At 38.2% G+C, this 18271-nt stretch overlaps 1 pseudogene; it reads right to left on the reverse strand.

The window, feature by feature from the left end:
* The window catches only part of LOC124622198, a 64474-nt pseudogene that overhangs the window by 39580 nt on the left and 6623 nt on the right, over nucleotides 1-18271 (reverse strand).

Here is an 18271-nt window from a genome sequence, read left to right on the forward strand (position 1 = left end):
TGCTGATTGCTACTTTTATTGTGTCTGCTGCTGCAATGCATATATGAAACTATAAGTGCAGCATCTATGATGGAATAAAATGTTATACAAATGAAACATACAGGTACAGTGAAATAGAGTAGTATGGCTCATCATTTCGGTCTCACAGATTAGCAGGTGTTGACTTGAAATATAATACTTAAGAAGTTGAATCCAAAGGAGAGGATGTACCGTATTTACTCAAATCTAAGCCGCACTTTTTTTCTGGTTTTTGTAATCCAAAAAACCGCATGCGGCTTGGAATCGAGTGCAAAGCAAGTGGAAGTTCTGAAAAATGTCAGTAGGTGCTGAAACAACTAATTTCTGCCATCGAATATATGTAGCGCTACACAGGCATGCTTCATAGGCACAAAGATAAATACTGGCGGAAAAACCTCTGCGTCAGTAAATAAATTAAAAAAAAAAAGGTGGAAGACAATTTTCATACATTATCCAACGAAGTAAATACAAATTCCGTATTGTTCATCTTCGAATGTAGCAGAACTTCAATGTATTACGAAAATCCGACCGGCAAGACTGTTTGGGATGTTTGTCAATATGGCCAACTCAATGTTCCGAATTTTTTCCTACCTGTGAGAAGAGACGGTTGCTAATAGGAACCTGATGAAATGTGAATCACATGCAGTATTCTCTTCATCATAAGAGTAATACGAATATAAACATTTTGCCACGTATTCTTTCGTGTTTGCTGCTATCTTATTTAAATCCTGTCTGCCTAATAAACTACAAAACTAGAGTGAGACAACAGCAAACGCGGAAGAATATACGTATCGTGTCATGTTTATATTCATATTATTCTTATGCCTAATAGTGATACAGTCAGAAATGAAGCACGGCAACTGACTAGATTTTTATATCCAAGATGACTCTAATTTCTGTGCAGAATTTGATGTACTAAAGAAGCGGCCGCAAAGATTTTCAAATGGAGAAAAATTTTCACCTAACTCTCGTTCAGAACATGTTCTATCATACGCAGTCTATTATTTGGTTCTTGTTGATCATTATCAAAGAAAGCAGCAGTGTAAGGAACAACAAATAGTAGTCTCTTGCCATTGTTTCGCTAATGAGATGATTTCTCTCTCTTCTTTTTTTTTTTTTTTTTTTTTTTTTTTTTTTTTTTTTTTTTTTTTTTTTTAATTGTAGGCAGCGGTAGCGTGTACAAAAGCAAGCCATGCCACGAGTGACGACAGGCCGCAAACACGCACTATCAGAATGCGACAAACAATGCATGACACAGTACAGTAATGCATTTTCAGCTTAGAGTGACATAAACGCCTATAACAAGGAAAACGGCACTTATCAGATCAAAGCAAAATAAGCAATTGATTCAAACCAGATGAAGCACATGAAAAAGGAAGGGTACCAGTATAAATACGGATGGAGCGCCTGACGCATAGCAAAGGCTACCTGGTAAAGCTTAACTGCTAAGCTTACGACTCGAACCAAACTACTGTAGCTGTATCGTCATTCATTCGACCTAAATTGTGTCTCATATTACAACGGACCAACTTTGTTTCGATTTGGAGGTGCGGCCTAAAACTTTTCTCTCCCCTTGAACTTCGAGTCTCAAATTTCAGGTGTGGCTTAGATTCGGGAATTTTTTTTTTTTTTCTTTCCTTTATTTCGAGTCTCATTTTTCAGGTTTGAGTGCGGCTTAGATTTGGGTAAATACGGTAGGTGGTATTTCAACTAATTCTGACTATGAAATAAAACAAAGTACAGCAGGGAGCTCTGACGAATCAAAGAGCAGCGATGAAGATTCTGATGAATAGTAAAGTATGAGTTAAGAAATAAGATGCTACTGAGATCATAAATTTTTGTTGTGTTGATGAATCTGTTAACAAACATATTCAAAAATGCACTGAAACATTGGCACATGTAGTGTTGGGAGGTGATAAACTGTCATTACTGTTAGAGGAGCTACGTATTTCTTGCTGTTCTACTCCTAAATGACACTGTATCTGAAGGTATAGAATGAATCTTCACTGGCTAGAGAAATGGGTAACACAATTTTACAAGTCTCTGCTGTCATGTAATCTCTTCAGGGAAATCATGACTGTACTAAGATTCAGTTTGTGGTTGACAAGGTCAGAGTCATTAAGAAATGCAAGGCAGCTATCATGTCAGTCCTAGAAGAGAGAGACGTAGCAAACTGTCAAAGCATGTACAGTCCCGGTCCATATGTTTGTGGTGATGTACTAACCAAGTAATACTGTGTGTCAGGCAGCGCATTACTCAAGAACCATCATGGAAAAAGGTGGAGTGGTAATTTATGTAAAAAACAACATATTTTACAATGCATTAGATTTAAAGAGCCATTGTATAGAGCAACAAATTGAAGTATGTGGTGTTGAGATTACTGTAAATGACTTCACGGCTGTAGTGTTAGCACTGTATAGATCTCCCTCAGGGAATTTGAATGTATTTCTTAAGCACTTAGATTCTTTATTATCCATACTGTACTCAAAGTCCAAGAACTTGATAATTACTGGTGACTTTAATGTTGATTTCCTAAATGAGAGCAATAGTAAAGCTGATTTAGTACATTTAATGGAGTCTTATAATCTGATGACAATAGTAGATTTCCCAACTAGGGTTGCTGTTAACAGTAAAAGTCTGATAGATAATATATTTATAGGTAAGTCTACATGGAATGAGATCATTGTACATCCAATCCTTGGCCTTTCTGATCATGGTGGTCAATTGCTTAGGCTCAATTACATCAGTGTGTGCAACAGTTCCGAGCATTCTTGGAAATCTTTTAGGATAATAAATGAACAGGGCCTTAAAAAATTCAGTGATAGCCTAAAAGAGATAGACTGGAGCCGAGTTGATAGGGAAACAGATGTAAACAAAAAGTACAATTCATTTTTAAATGAATTCATGTCTGTATTTGAGTCCATCTTTCCCAAAAAAAAGTAGTTAGAAATAGTCATATAGGCAATGCCAAGAAGTCTTGGATCACTACAGGGATAACAACATCTTGTAGAACAAAAAGGATGTTATACAGTTCTCTCAGGACTTGTAATGATCCAAAGAAATGACAACACTACAAACTTTACTGTAGCATTCTCAAGAAGGTTATAAATAAATCTAAAAGTATGTGCATAAAATCAGAAATTGAAAGCTCAGAAAATAAAATTAAAACTATAAGGAATGTAATAAAGAGGTAAACTGGCAGGACAACAGGGAACATGTCTCAGGTAGAGATTAAAACAGGGGACAGTATCATAAAGAAACCTGAGTTGGTTGCAGAAATATTTAATAACCACTTTTTGAGAGCAGCAGAGAAGACAAGCTGTAATGGTTCTATGGAAGAATCATTGTCCCTCCTACAGAAAGCTATTAGCAACAGAATCCCACAGTTATCCTTATCTCCATTTACTGTAAGCGAAGTCATAAGAGTAATTAGATCATTAAAAAACAAAAATTCTGCTGGTGTGGACAATATTTCTAGTAAAATACTGAAACACTGTTATAAATTTGTTAGTCCCACCTTATGCAACATATACAATGCATCCCTACAAGATGGGATTGTCCCTGACAGACTTAAGTTGGCTGTAGTGATTCCTCTCTTTAAAAAAGGGGATAAAAGCATTGTTACAAACTATCGCCCAATATCCCTATTAACTACCTTCTCGAAAATTCTAGAAAAACTCATGCACAGGAGGATTGTAGACCATCTCAAATTCCATAGTATCTTAAGCAAAAATCAGTTTGGTTTTCGTGCCGGTCTTTGTACTGAACAGGCAATATTCTCTTTCAGCAACCAAGTTTTGGAAGCCATTAACAAAAAAATGTCTCCAGTGGGTATTTTTTGCGATCTTACGAAAGCCTTTGACTGTGTAAACCACCAAATTCTTTGGAAAAAGGCAGAATACTATGGTTTAGGTGGTACTGTTGGCTTGTGGCTACAATCATATCTACAGGATCAGAAGCAGACTGTAATGCTAAATGGCTCTTCTGGAGAACCTGCCTCGTCTGAATGGGGCATGATAACGTGTGGTGTGCCTCAAGGCTCCGTTTTGGGCCCACTGATTTTCCTCATCTTTATTAATGATCTTCCTCTTTGTTCTGAGACAAACAGCAAATTTACCCTGTTTGCCAATGATACCACAATTCTAATTGACGATTTGACTGATCATGATCTTGAAAAAACTACAACTACTGTTTTTAATGACATCTTAAATTGTTTCTCCTCAAATGGTCTCTCACTCAATGCAGATAAAACTCATTATATGAGGTTCCATACATCACAAAGTAATCCCAATGAAATTGACATAAAATGTAGAGATCAACCAATACAGAAAGTTGAAGAAACAAAATTCCTGGGTGCTTACATAGACAGTAAATGTAATTGGTCAGTTCACATTCTTCATCTATGTAAAAAACTTAGCTCGGCAACATTTTCACTACCGGTAATTTCTTCAGTGGCTGAAGTTGACACTATTAAGGTTGCCTACTTTGGCTACTTCCACTCATTGATGTCATATGCTATCATATTCTGGGGGAACCAACCACTTGCAAAACAAGTTTTCACCATCCAAAAAAAAAGCAATCAGAATAACGTGTGGGGTTAATCAAAGACACTCTTGCAGGCACTTGTTTCGGAAGATAGGTATCCTAACAACTGCCTCACAGTATATTTTTTCCTTGCTGACCTTTGTGTGCAAAAATTATTCCATCTACCAAGACAACAGTAAATTCCATGGTTATAACACCAGAAACAAAAACAATCTACATTTAGAAATGAAACATCTCACTCTGGTACAAAAAGGAGTTTACTACTCCAGCATTAAGCTGTTCAATGCTCTACCACTACATATCAAATGTGTTCATACAGAACTGCCAAAATTTAAACGAGTTCTCAAAGATTACCTGACAGAGAAATCTTATTATACTGTGGATGAATACCTGAAAGAAAATGTATACCATCACTAAACTTATTGCGTCTAGAAGTAGTTCAATTGATTTTATTGTGCATTTGGGAATTAGCTCACTTTTTGTAACAACAGATTGGCTATACATGTATTTACTCTTGTAGGCCTAATATCTGATTTAACTTTGTGCTCTTGCCTTTAACCTTTATTTGAAACTCCTTTTTCTGTCAAATGGTTGTTATGTTATCTAGCTGATATTGTATCTGTTACTTTATTTATAGTATGTCTTACTTAAACTATGTACAATTTGCCATTGAATTGCCCTTGTATAGTTTAAATTGAAACCTGTACAATTTGACACGTTCCATATCCTTGTGATTGACTCACTAACTGGATCTATGGAACAAGAAATAAATAAATAAATAAATAAATACTGAAGTGTGATCCAAGTCGCACAAATATGGCTTTAATAATAACCTCCGAACAATGTGCCTCTAAGGACTCAACAAGACACAGAACACTGATGTGCACATTACAAACTAGAATCACACAGAGAGTCAGTCAGCACTGTTCCACACTAATATATGTGCGAGTCACCAGCAGATGGCACGGCAGGGACCGCACGGCACGCTTGGCTCCCAGAGACGGCCTCCAGCAGCCAGCCTGCAATGATCAGTCGGTGACCAATTTAAAGACGCATGTACGGCAACACCACTCTCGGTGCACTCACACTGACATGTACTAGTAGCACGATACAGCAGTGATGAGTAGTAGTACCCCTCCTGTCTTGTGCGCCTTTTATCTGGCTCTACAATTTACTTTCCTAGACCCACACAAATGCCTGATCCTCCTAATTCAATTTGCTCTGCAGACTATTTAAAACTTTTAAAGAAAAAGGAGCCACAATTGCACTTTGTGTGCCAGTTACTTTCCAATACATTGGCACCAGCTGATCTTATTTAAGAATACTCAACTTTCGTAGCCATACTTACAGCACATCCTTTGCTTCCTGGCCTAAATCCAAGTTAACTCCCAGCCCCCCCCCCACACACACACCCCTCTCTCCCCCCTCGCAAATCAGCTAGTTGTGTGCTGTTATCTCACGTCACACCCTAGTCTATGAGTGCCCAGCTGTCTGTCACCTGACCCCTCTACCTGCACCCCTAGCTAGCCCACAGATGGCTCCCCACTCTCCCACGAGCCACTAAATGCTTCCCTCCAAACCCCTCCCATCTCTCTCCATCTCTCACATTGCCTCAACCCACCCCATCCTACCCCACTCTAAAGCCCCACCTCACTCCAGAACACTCACCATGGGCCAGTAAAGAGCTGGCAGTTGAGCGACCACAGCATAAGGAGACATGCATGCGCATGTGAGAGAGAGAGTGTGTGTGTGTGTGTGTGTGTGTGTGTGTGTGTGTGTGTGGGCGAGCGCACATGTTTTCCCTACAGCTAGAAAAAGAAAGTGCATTCTGGAAGCTCGCCAAGTAACGTACCTTTTAGTTTGGAAGGTAGAAGACGAGGTACTGGTGGAAGTAAAGCTGTGAGGATGGGTCGTGAGTCGTGCAAGGATAGCTCAGCACTTGCCCACGAAAGGCAAAGGTCCCAAGTTTGACTCTTGGTCCGGCACACAGTTTTAATCTGCCAGGAAGTTTCATATCAGTGCACACTCCACTGCACGGTGAAAATCTCATTCTACATACCTTTTGTTCGTGTGCCTATCGATGAGACAGTGCTTCTGCCTTTTGGTGAGCCATCTCCTTTATTCCTAAATAATTCGTAATTTTCAACAGAAACTTTCTGTACCTTATTGTTGCATCCTACATTACAATATGCAATTTCCACAATATGTGGTCATCTGTGAATATAATGGGGGTAACAACTGTAGGAGACCAAAAACTGACTGCAGTAAGCAAGTTCAAGTTATTGTACGCTGCAGTAGTTACCCAGAGGTGAAGAGGGTCACAGAGGATAAGCTAGCATGGGCAACTCCATGAAACCAATCTTCAGATGGAAGATCACAACAATAAAAACATTTGATTCAGCATACAACAGGCTCCAAACAGCATACACAACCTGTATGCTCAGAAACACAGAAAATCATATTGGTTCCATCAGCAGGAAACTTCAGCCCGTAATTGTTATGGAACACTGCGGCGATTTTGTTCATTAATAAAACCCAAAACTGGGGAGTAATAAGAGAGTATTGTTGTAACTTCTTATCAACCGGGTTACCAAAATACATATTAAGAAGACTGGTAAAGTGTTATTTTGAAGGGGTCACTCCAAAGCCCCACGAAAGTATTTGAGCAATGTATAAAATTAGAGAATCAGTGCACAATATTGAAAGCCTATCTACATTATCTATATCTGCATGACTAGTCTGTAATTCACAATTAATTGCTGGCAGAGGGTTCAGAGAACCACCCTCAACCTATTTATCTACCATTCCACTCCCCTACAGCATTTGAGGAAAACCAAACACTTCAATATTTCCGTACAAGCTCTGATTTCTCTTATTTTATTACAATGATCATTTCTCCCTATGTAAGAGGGCTCTAACAAAATATTTTCACATTCGGAGGAGAAAATTGATGATTGAAATTTTAAGAACCTGCTCCAGCAAAATGCTTTTGCTTTAATGACTGCCACCCCAATTCACATGCGATATCTGTGGCATGCACTTTCCTGTTTCCCAATAATACAAAATGAGCTGCCCTTCTTTGAACTTTTAAATGATGTCCTTTGTCAGTCCTATCTGGTAAGGATCTCACACCATGCAGAATACTCCAAAAGAGGACAGACAAGTATAGTTGTAGATAGTCTCTTTAGTAATCCTAACCTTCTAAATGTTTTACTATTAAATCACAGTCTTTTGTTTGCTTTCCCACCGCGTTATCTATGTGGGCATTCCAATTTAAGTTATTTGTAAATGTAATTCCTAAGTATTCAATAGACTTCACAGCCTTTAGATCTGCGTGAATTATCATGTAACCAAAATTTAGTAGATACCTTCTACTACTCATGCGGATGACAACAATTTTTATTATTTAAGGTCAGTTACCACTTTTTGCATCATATGGATAGGTAGCCTAAATCATTTTGCAGTTCGTTTTGATCATCTGATCACTTTACAAGACAGTAAATGATATGCAAGACTGTAAATGATATCATCATCTAAGAGGACTGCTCAGATTCTCTCTTAAATTGTTAATGTAGATCGGCAACAGCAGGTGGTCTATAACACTTCCTTGAGGAATGTCAGATATCACTTTTGTTTTACTTGACGATTTTCCATCAATTACTATGAACTGTGACCTTTCTGACAGGAAACCACACATCCAGTTGCACAACTGAGACAATACACCATAGGCACACAAGATGATTAGAAAATACTTGTGATTAACTGTTTCAAAAAGTCTTCTGGAAATCTACAAATATGGAATCAATTTGAGAGCCCCAGTCGACAGCACTTATTACTTTGTGTGACTAAAGAGCTAGCTGTGTTTTAAAAGGTCAATATTTCTGAATCTATCTTGGCTATTTATCAATGAATCATTATCTTTGAGATAATTCATAATATTCAAACACAATATATGTTCCAAAATCCTAATGCAAATCAACATTAGTGATATGAGTCTGTTATTTAGTAGATTACTCCTCTTTTCTTTCTTGAGCATTGGTGTGACCTGAGCAACTTTTCAGTCTCTAGGTATGGATCTTTATCAAATGAGTGGCTATATGTTGTTGTTGTGGTCTTCAGTCCTGAGACTGGTTTGATGCAGCTCTCCATGCTACTCTATCCAGTGCAAGCTTCTTCATGTCCCAGTACCTACTGCAACCTACATCCTTCTGAATCTGCTTAGTGTATTCATCTCTTGGTCTCCCCCTACTATTTTTACCCTCCACGCTGCCCTCCAATACTAAATTGGTGATCCCTTGATACCTCAGAACATGTCCTACCAACCGATCCCTTCTTCTGGTCAAGTTGTGCCACAAACTTCTTTTCTCCCCAATCCTATTCAATACTTCCTCATTAGTTATGTGATCTACCCATCTAATCTTTAGCATTCTTCTGTAGCACCACATTTTTAAAGCTTCTATTCTCTTCTTGTCCAAACTATTTACCATCCATGTTTCACTTCCATACATGGCTACACTCCATACAAATACTTTCAGAAATGACTTCCTGACACTTACATCTATGCTCGATGTTAACAAATTTCTCTTCTTCAGAAACGCTTTCCTTGCCATTGCCAGTCTACATTTTATATCCTCTCTACTTCGACCAACATCAGTTATTTTGCTCCCCAAATAGCAAAACTCCTTTACTACTTTAAGTGTCTCATTTCCTAACCTAATTCCCTCAGCATCACCTTACTTCATTCGACTACATTCCATTACACTCGTTTTGCTTTTGTTGATGTTCATCTTATATCCTCCCTTCAAGACACCATCCATTCCGTTCATCTGCTCTTCCAAGTCCTTTGCTGTCTCTGACAGAATTACAATGTCATCGGCGAACCTCAACATTTTTATTTCTTCTCCATGGATTTTAATACCTACTCCGAATTTTTCTTTTATTTCTTTTACTGCTTGCTCAATATACAGATTGAATATCATCGGGGAGAGGCTATAACCCTGTCTTACTCCCTTCCCAACCACTGCTTCCCTTTCATGTCCCTCGACTCTTATAACTGCCATTTGGTTTCTGTACAAATTGTAAATAGCCTTTCGCTCCCTGTATTTTACCCCTGCCACCTTTAGAATTTGAAAGAGAGTATTCCAGTCAACATTGTTAAAAGATTTCCCTAAGTCTACAAATGCTAGAAACGTAGGTTTGCCTTTCCTTAATCTTTCTTCCAAGATAAGTCGTAAGGTCAGTAATGCCTCACATGTTCCAGTATTTCTACGGAATCCAAACTGATCTTCCCTGAGGTCGGCTTCTACTAGTTTTTCCATTCGTCTGTAAAGAATTCGTGTTAGTATTTTGCAGCTGTGGCCTATTAAACTGATTGTTCGGTAATTTTCACATCTGTCAACACCTGCTTTCTTTGGGATTGGAATTATTATATTCTTCTTGAAGTCTGATGGTATTTCGCCTGTTTCATACATCTTGCTCACCAGATGGTAGAGTTTTGTCTGGACTGGCTCTCCCAAGGCCGTCAGTAGTTCCAATGGAATGTTGTCTACTCCAGGGGCCTTGTTTCGACTCAGGTCTTTCAGTGCTCTGTCAAACTCTTCACGCAGTATTGTATCTCCCATTTCATCTTCATCTACATCCTCTTCCATTTCCATAATATTGTCCTCAAGTGTATCGCCCTTGTATAGACCCTCTATATACTCCTTCCACCTTTCTGCTTTCCCTTCTTTGCTTAGAACTGGGTTTCCATCTGAGCTCTTGATGTTCATGCAAGTGGTTCTCTTATCTCCAAAGGTCTCTCTAATTTTCCTGTAGGCAGTACCTATCTTACCCCTAGTGAGATAAGCCTCTACATCCCTACATTTGTCCTCTAGCCCTCCCTGCTTAGCCATTTTGCACTTCCTGTCGATCTCATTTTTGAGACATTTGTATTCCTTTTTGCCTGCTTCATTTACTGCATTTTTATATTTTCTCCTTTCATCAATTAAATTCAATATTTCTTCTGTTACCCAAGGATTTCTACTAGCCCTCGTCTTTTTACGTACTTGATCCTCTGCTGCCTTCACTACTTCATCCATCAAAGTTACCCATTATTCTTCTACTGCATTTCTTTCCCCCATTCCTGTCAATTGTTCCCTTATGCTCTCCCTGAAACTCTGTACAACCTATGATTCTTTCAGTTTATCCAGGTCCCATCTCCTTAAATTCCCACCTTTTTGCAGTTTCTTCAGTTTTAATCTACAGGTCATAACCAATAGATTGTGGTCAGAGTCCACATCTGCCCCTGGAAATGTCTTACAATTTAAAACCTGGTTCCTAAATCTCTGTCTTACCATTATATAATCTATCTGATACCTTTTAGAATCTCCAGGGCTATATATGATTTCTAATGGAGCTATTGTATCAGCATTCTCTGAAAGAAACATAACTGCTTTATGACACTGAGGAGAGCTACTACTAAGTTACTCACAGTTGCAGTTGTTCTTGATTTGAATACTGCAATAATAACTTTGTTGTCTTTGGTGAAGAAATTTCAGAAATCCGTGTTTAGTAACCCTGCTTTAGTAGCACTGTCATCAGTAATATTACCACAGCTATTGCGCAGTGAAGGTATTGGTTGTGTCTTGCCATTGGTGTACTACACATGCAACCAGAACCTCTTTGGATTTTCTTCCAGATTTCAAAACGAAGTTTCACTATGGGAACTATTAAACACATCTTGCACTGAAACCCACCCTAAGTTTCGAGCTTCAGTAAAACATCGCTAATCTTGGAGATTTTGCATTCTTTTAAATTTTGACATGCTTTTTTTCATTGCTTCTGCAGCTGAGTTTTGACATATTTTGTGCACCACCCTTTTAATTTATTTGGTATCCTTTCAATTTATTTGGTATATATCTCTTAATTGATGTCGATACTATTTCTCTGAATTTAAGCCATGTCTGGTCTACACTTACAAAGTCAGGCTTGAAGGAGTAGAGACTAAGTAGAGACCATCTCCTTGGAAGGCATCAAGTTAATTTTTATATGCTTTCTCATTAAATGCCCTATTGTGTAGGGCTGAAAATTAATAGGGATAAGGTAAACAGAATGTGCAAAGTAAGTGGAAATTACTCGTCTCTTCCCCGATTACAGTGCAATAGAAGATAATACAAGATGTTGACAGATTGCCATATCTCGGTAGCTTTGTATGTAATAATGAGGTCACAGATGCAGAAATCACCAGCAGAACTGGAAAATCAGTCCATATGGCAATTAGGTCTGTAATATGCCAACAAAGCTTTGACTGCACTCCTTTATCGTTTATATGTGTGAGACTTGGAAAATGTCAGTAAAATCAGCACACAGTCTCCATGTTTTTCACCAACAATGCTAGAGATGAATTCTGAAGATGTTAACCCAACCAAGTTACAAACGATGAAGTGCTGAGAATAAGAGGTCTACACAGCCTGCACAAAATTATTGTTGAAAGAAGACTGAGGATTGCAGGTTATGTTCTACGCATGTAAGGTGGAAGAATCCCAAAATCAACACTGTTGTTGAAATCAATGGACAGATACAGATGTACAGGAAGACCTTTTAACACCTGGAACTTTTGCAATGAATCTTCAATCCATGGACACAAACTTGGAGGAAGGTGAGAACTTGGCAGCTGATCAAGTGAACTAGTGGAAACCAGTTCCTTGTATGGTACACAGCAAATCTGAGTAAGTTAGTAAGTAAGTAAGTAAGTAAAGTACAACTGGGGATTTTGCAAAACTGTTGGATGATTGATATTATTGTCTAGATTTGACACTGTTGGACTTCTACCTTTTCCTTGATGTGTATTCTTCAAATTGTGAGTTTTACGAGAAAGCTGATAGATACTTACCAATCAACCTTCCCTGACACGAACTGACATTGTCTCTTTATAAATTCTACTGTGCTAACAATTATCTACTGAGAATCCTCGACTAGGTCTCCGCAGCTCAAATGAGCCAGTTTCTTTTAAATTTCTGTCTTTGGCTATAATTGTCTTCCAAGTATGGTGACACAACATCCTGTCATGAAACTTTTGCCTTTACACTTGTTTACTTTTCTGGACACTGCCTTTTTCTGCACTGTGCACTAAATACACTATGTGAGTAATGTCCAATCTCCAACAACCAATCGTGAACTGTAAACAGCTGTAAACTCTACCAGGGCACATAACAAACAATTAACATTTGTGTTTTAGTGTTCTAAGCTGTGAGGTCATCAGCGGACAAATAATTTAGTACCTATTCCTGGACAGCCAGAGTGGCCGTGTGGTTCTAGGCGCTACAGTCTGGAACCGAATGACCGCTACATTCGCAGGTTCGAATCCTGCCTCGGGCATGGATGTGTGTGATGTCCTTAGGTTAGTTAGGTTTAATTAGTTCTAAGTTCTAGGCGACTGATGACCTCAGAAGTTAAGTCGCATAGTGCTCAGAGCCATTTGAACCTATTCCTGACGTGCTGTTGTTTGGAACAACAACTGACATGATCCAAAATATTACTTTCTTTTATTATAGCTTCACTTTTATTTTGTCTAATGATTACTAATTTCAGTATCAAATTCCATCATAAAGCCACTATATGATCAGAAAGCATAGTGTATCGTTAAAATATTGTTTAATAAACAGATTACCATTATATCATCATTCCTTAAAGTAATGTCCAAAGTGGAAGGACAGATGATTAATTTTGAGTATATACTAAAGTCAGAGTACTGAACCGGATATGAAAGAAGGAAAACCAGAAGGGCAGTGAGATACGGGTGCCTTCTATCACCTTACTTCCTTAATATGTTCATCTAGGAAGTAATAACAACAACAAAGAAAAGATGACCAGAATCAAAAGGTAATTTCTGGAATACGCCATGGAAATGTGATAGGACCATTACATTTACAATGTATATAAATGATCCAGTAGAAAGTGTCAGAGGCTCCTTAATATTGTTCACAGGTACTACACTTGTCCATCAGAAAGTAGCAATAACAGAAGACAGTATCAATTTGCACAATGACCTGCAGAGGATTGGTGAATGATGTAGGCTCTGGCAGTTGACCCTGCACATAAATAAATGTAACATATCACACACACACACACACACACACACACACACACACACACACACACACACAGGAAAAGAAATCCAATACTGTACAACTACACTATTAATGACAAATTGCTGGAAACAGAATCTACCATAAAATATCTAGAAGTAACTATCCAGAGCAACCTTAAAGTGGAATGACCACATAAAACAGCAATAGAAAAGCAGATGCCAGACTAAGATTCACAGGAAGAATCTTAAGTGAATGTAAATTACCCCTGTGTCCTTACCCAGTAAGACTGACAGAAGAGAGAAAGAAGATCCAATGAAATGCGGAGTGTTTTGTCACAGGATCATTTAGTCGCTGTGAGATCATTACAGAGATGCTCAGCAACTCCAGTGGTAGATGCCATAAGAGAGCAGTTGTGCATCACGGAAAGATTTACTACCCAAATTTCGAGAGAGTAGTTTCCGAGAAGAGTCTGACAACATAATAGTTTCTCTCATATACAATTCACGAAATGATCACGAGAAGAAAATTTGAGAAGTTAGAGATAATACAGAAGTGTACTGACAGTCATTCTTCCCAAGCACTGTTCACAAGTGGAACAAGGCAGAGGGGATCAGTTGGTGGCATGAGACGTACCCCCTGCCACACACAGTTAGGTGGTTTTTGGAGCATGATGTCGATATGGAAACTTAATTGCATGCATATACACTGCAGATTGATGACATCACAATAGTAAATCAGAGTAGGAACTAAATAAAATGTTTCAGGCCTTAAATCAAGAAGTGGTAAAACTAAAGCTAAAAATGAATACAAAGAAGACAAAAGTTATGGCTACAGACAAGAAAGGAGGAGGAGGTAGGACTGACACAAGAACAGGCAATGAGCAACTCAAGAAAGGAACTGAAATTCAATATCTCAGTAGCATTTTGCAAGAAAACAATCAATATTTCAAGGCATTCAAGAAAAGAATAGCACAGGTGAAGAGTTCCTTCCAAAATAAGAAGAAGCTGCAACTGAATAAACATATCAGCTTCCACATTAAGAAAATATTTGTAAAGACCTTTGTGTGGAGTGTTCTGACACACAGATGCAAAATCTGTACATTAGAAAAGCCAAAGGAAGCTCGCCTCAGACCTGCTGAAATGTGGTTCTGGAGGAGAAGTACAAGAACTATCTGCATTGACAGAAAAATTAAAGGAAATAGGAGAGAAGAAAGAACCACTGAAAGTTATAGGCCAGGGCAAAGCAAAATACACTGGACACTTAACTGGAGACGATAATCTTTTAAAAAACATTTCTGAAGGCAAGATCGTAGGTAAGAAAACAAGGGGATGACTGAGAACATCCTACTTAAACAATATGATCAATGAATGGGATTTTCTTCACACATGGAGATGAAGACAACTGCTGAAGAGAGGAAGCTGCGGCTGCAGAGACAAGGTTTAACCTTTTGGAAGAGTAAGGACAAACTAATACAAAATATGAGTCTGCATGGTAGCTACATATGGAATAAATGACAACTTCTTGTGTGCAGTCATCAAGTCACTTACCTCAGTAGGTGTCTTATCTACTAAAAGTAAAGGTCACTGTTGTGCTTTCAATAGATGTGAACTGCACCCTGAAAATGGTATGTCTAGTTTGCAGTTGTACAGAAGCTTTTTATTTTGCAAAATGGTTCAAATGGCTCTAAGCACTATGGGACTTAACATCTGAGGTCATCAGTCCCCCAGACTTAGAACTACTTAAACCTAACTAACCTAAGGACATCCCTGCCTGAGGCAGGATTCGAACCCGCGACCATAGCAGCAGCACGGTTCTGGACTGAAGTGCCTAGAACCGCTCGGCCACAGTGGTCAGCTTTTATTTTGCACAGAAATGTTTGATAATAAGATGAACTGATGCTGGCACTTGCTACTGAAACCAGTAGTACTTAGACACAACAAAAATGTGACTACAGAATTAAGAATAATTTTTCCAAACAACCGAGTATTTTTACCAAAACAACACCACAATAGTGGAAACTTATTTTAAACTAAAGACACAAAAGAAAAAAAGAGAAACTGTAAAGATCTTGAGTCTCATAAGACTCTCTTGGGAGGAAAATATAAGATTTTTAATTGGTAAACTTGCAAGGCATCCTTTTTATGTTGTATAAACTACGAAACTGTTAGCATCGTCAGCTAAAATTTACTTCTTCTGTCTTAATATACCTTCCTTCACTTACAGCTGCAGTGTGGAGACAGCGGTGAGGGTGGGAGCGGGGATGGGGGCGAGGGTGTGGGCATACTGCTTTAAAATGGTGATTCTTGTATTGATATTCTTAACAACAGATTTATATATTTTGTTTATGAAAGTCTGCATGCGATGACAGCTGCACTAGTAATACCTTCACAGGGTCGTATTCAAGTTGCAAGGCTAGATTTATGCCAACCATGACACGCTCCCAGCCTTTCCTCCTCGTGATCTGGTTGTAGCGTTGGGACTGCAGGGTGTCTAAGCTGATGTTCAGACCGTCAAGCCCTGCCCTCTGCAAGGCAACCAGCTGTCTTGTCAACATGAGGCCATCGGTTGTCATTAAGACACTTTCGAGATCTTTTATTTCCTTCAAGGCACCCATGAAACAGCAAATTATTGTAAAGAAACTGAAACAAATAATTTGTAACATTGCTGCTGCATATGAAACAAAACTCCAGTTGATAAATTGAAAATACAAATTCCTCAAAAGTTAACTGTACATTTGCCCTAATACAAAGAGATAAGAAGGGTTAATAAACTGAATTGAAGAATGCAAGTTAAGATGGCAATGAAAAAATAATTAAAGGCATAAGATCACCTACTGCAACAGGGAAATGGGAATCAATATGAACCATTACCCAGCTACTGTCAACTGATTCCATGTCTCCATGCACACTGTATAAACCACTGTGGGTTTGTCCGACAAAGTACATTGTTGTACCACACATTATGGTTTTTCCCCATTCAATGCTCATGTGGAGTGTGGGAAGAATGATTCTTTAAATGGTTCTGTGCATGCTGTAATTAATCTTGCCTTCATGGTCCCTATAGGAGTGATACATATGCGGTTATTGTATAATCCCTAAATACCTCACTTAATACAGGTTCCTGAAATTTCATAAATTAGGTTTTGTCATATATTTGGCGTCTATCTTCACTTGTCTGGCATTTCCAATTTTTAGTAGCTTCTTGATGCTCTCCCATGCATCAAATAAATCTATGATCAATCATGTTACACTATTTTGTATACATTCAATGTCTGCCATTAGCCTTATTTGTTATGGGTCATACTTAAGCAATATTCTAGAATGGGCCACACAAGTATTTTGTAAGCAATGTCCTCTATAGACTGATTGCATTTTCCAGTATCTTACCAATGAATTGAAGTCTGCATTCTGCTTTGCCTACAAGTGAGTCTATGTCACCATTTCATTTCATCCAGATATTTGTATGAGTTGACCAATTAAAACTGTGATTATTTGATAATGTAGTCATACAATACTGTCTTTTTTTTGTTTTGTGATGTGCTCCAATTTACATTTCTGAAAACTTAAACTCAGTTGCCTATCTTTGGACCAAATTGAAATGTTATGATCTGACTCAAATTTGTGCAGATTTATTTCAGGCAATAATTCATTATAGACAACTCTATCATCCAGGAAAAGTATGAGGTTCCTTATAATATCGTCTTCCAGAACATTAAGGTACAACATAAATGCAATGGTATAAATTACTATAACTGTATAAATAAGTTTATAAGTGTGTAAAATACATTGAACTATTTGTTACAACAAAATATTGTACCGGTATACTCAGCAAGATGTTAAATCAGCAGATAGCTACATTTTATGTTCAACATTTTGTGTACAGCATATATGCTGGAAAGGATTTATACCCAAATTAAATAAATCTGAAGAAATGGTAGTGTGTGTCTGGAAAAAAAATCCGTAAAAACTTATACAGTCCAATTTGCTATTATGTCACTGTTACTGAAATATAATACAAAGTAACTGAATTCGATGAACATTCTCAGAGTGCAATATGCCTCAGAGTGAAATGCACAGTAATGTCAACATTATTTTTTAGGCTATGTTTGTGAAAATGGATGAAAGCAAACCACACATTTTGTTCTCAATCTGCGGAAGCATTATGCACTGTGAAACACTGTACTGCTGTTATACATAAAAGCTGTCTCATTGCCAACATCTTTCCCCTGCTGGCTGTTCTACACTTCTCATAACTAATTCAACACGTTGTAAGATATTTTATGCTGTATGACACCACAGTCCAATCTGGTTAGGATAGCATAAAAATAATATATGAATTTCAGTATTGAAACTGGAAAAGCAGAACAGCTCTCATCACACTGGATATCAAATCGAGGTTGGATTACAGCCATGGGTACATCATTTCATGCTACTCAACTGAATGTCATATGTCAGAGTTCTTCAACTGTAGTGGCTGGCGACTGGTGGCTGGCGGCTGGTGGCATACCCATCTCTTGGCATCCTGTGAACAGATGTTCTCCACAGGTGACAGATTTGAAGAAAATGCTGGATACGGCAACAGTGGAACACTCTCTGTATCGAGGTAGCTCAGTACAGCTCAGGTGATGTGTAGTCTTGCAT

This window comes from Schistocerca americana, chromosome 7, assembly GCF_021461395.2.
Source record: "Schistocerca americana isolate TAMUIC-IGC-003095 chromosome 7, iqSchAmer2.1, whole genome shotgun sequence".
Classification (NCBI taxonomy): Eukaryota; Metazoa; Arthropoda; class Insecta; order Orthoptera; family Acrididae; genus Schistocerca; species Schistocerca americana.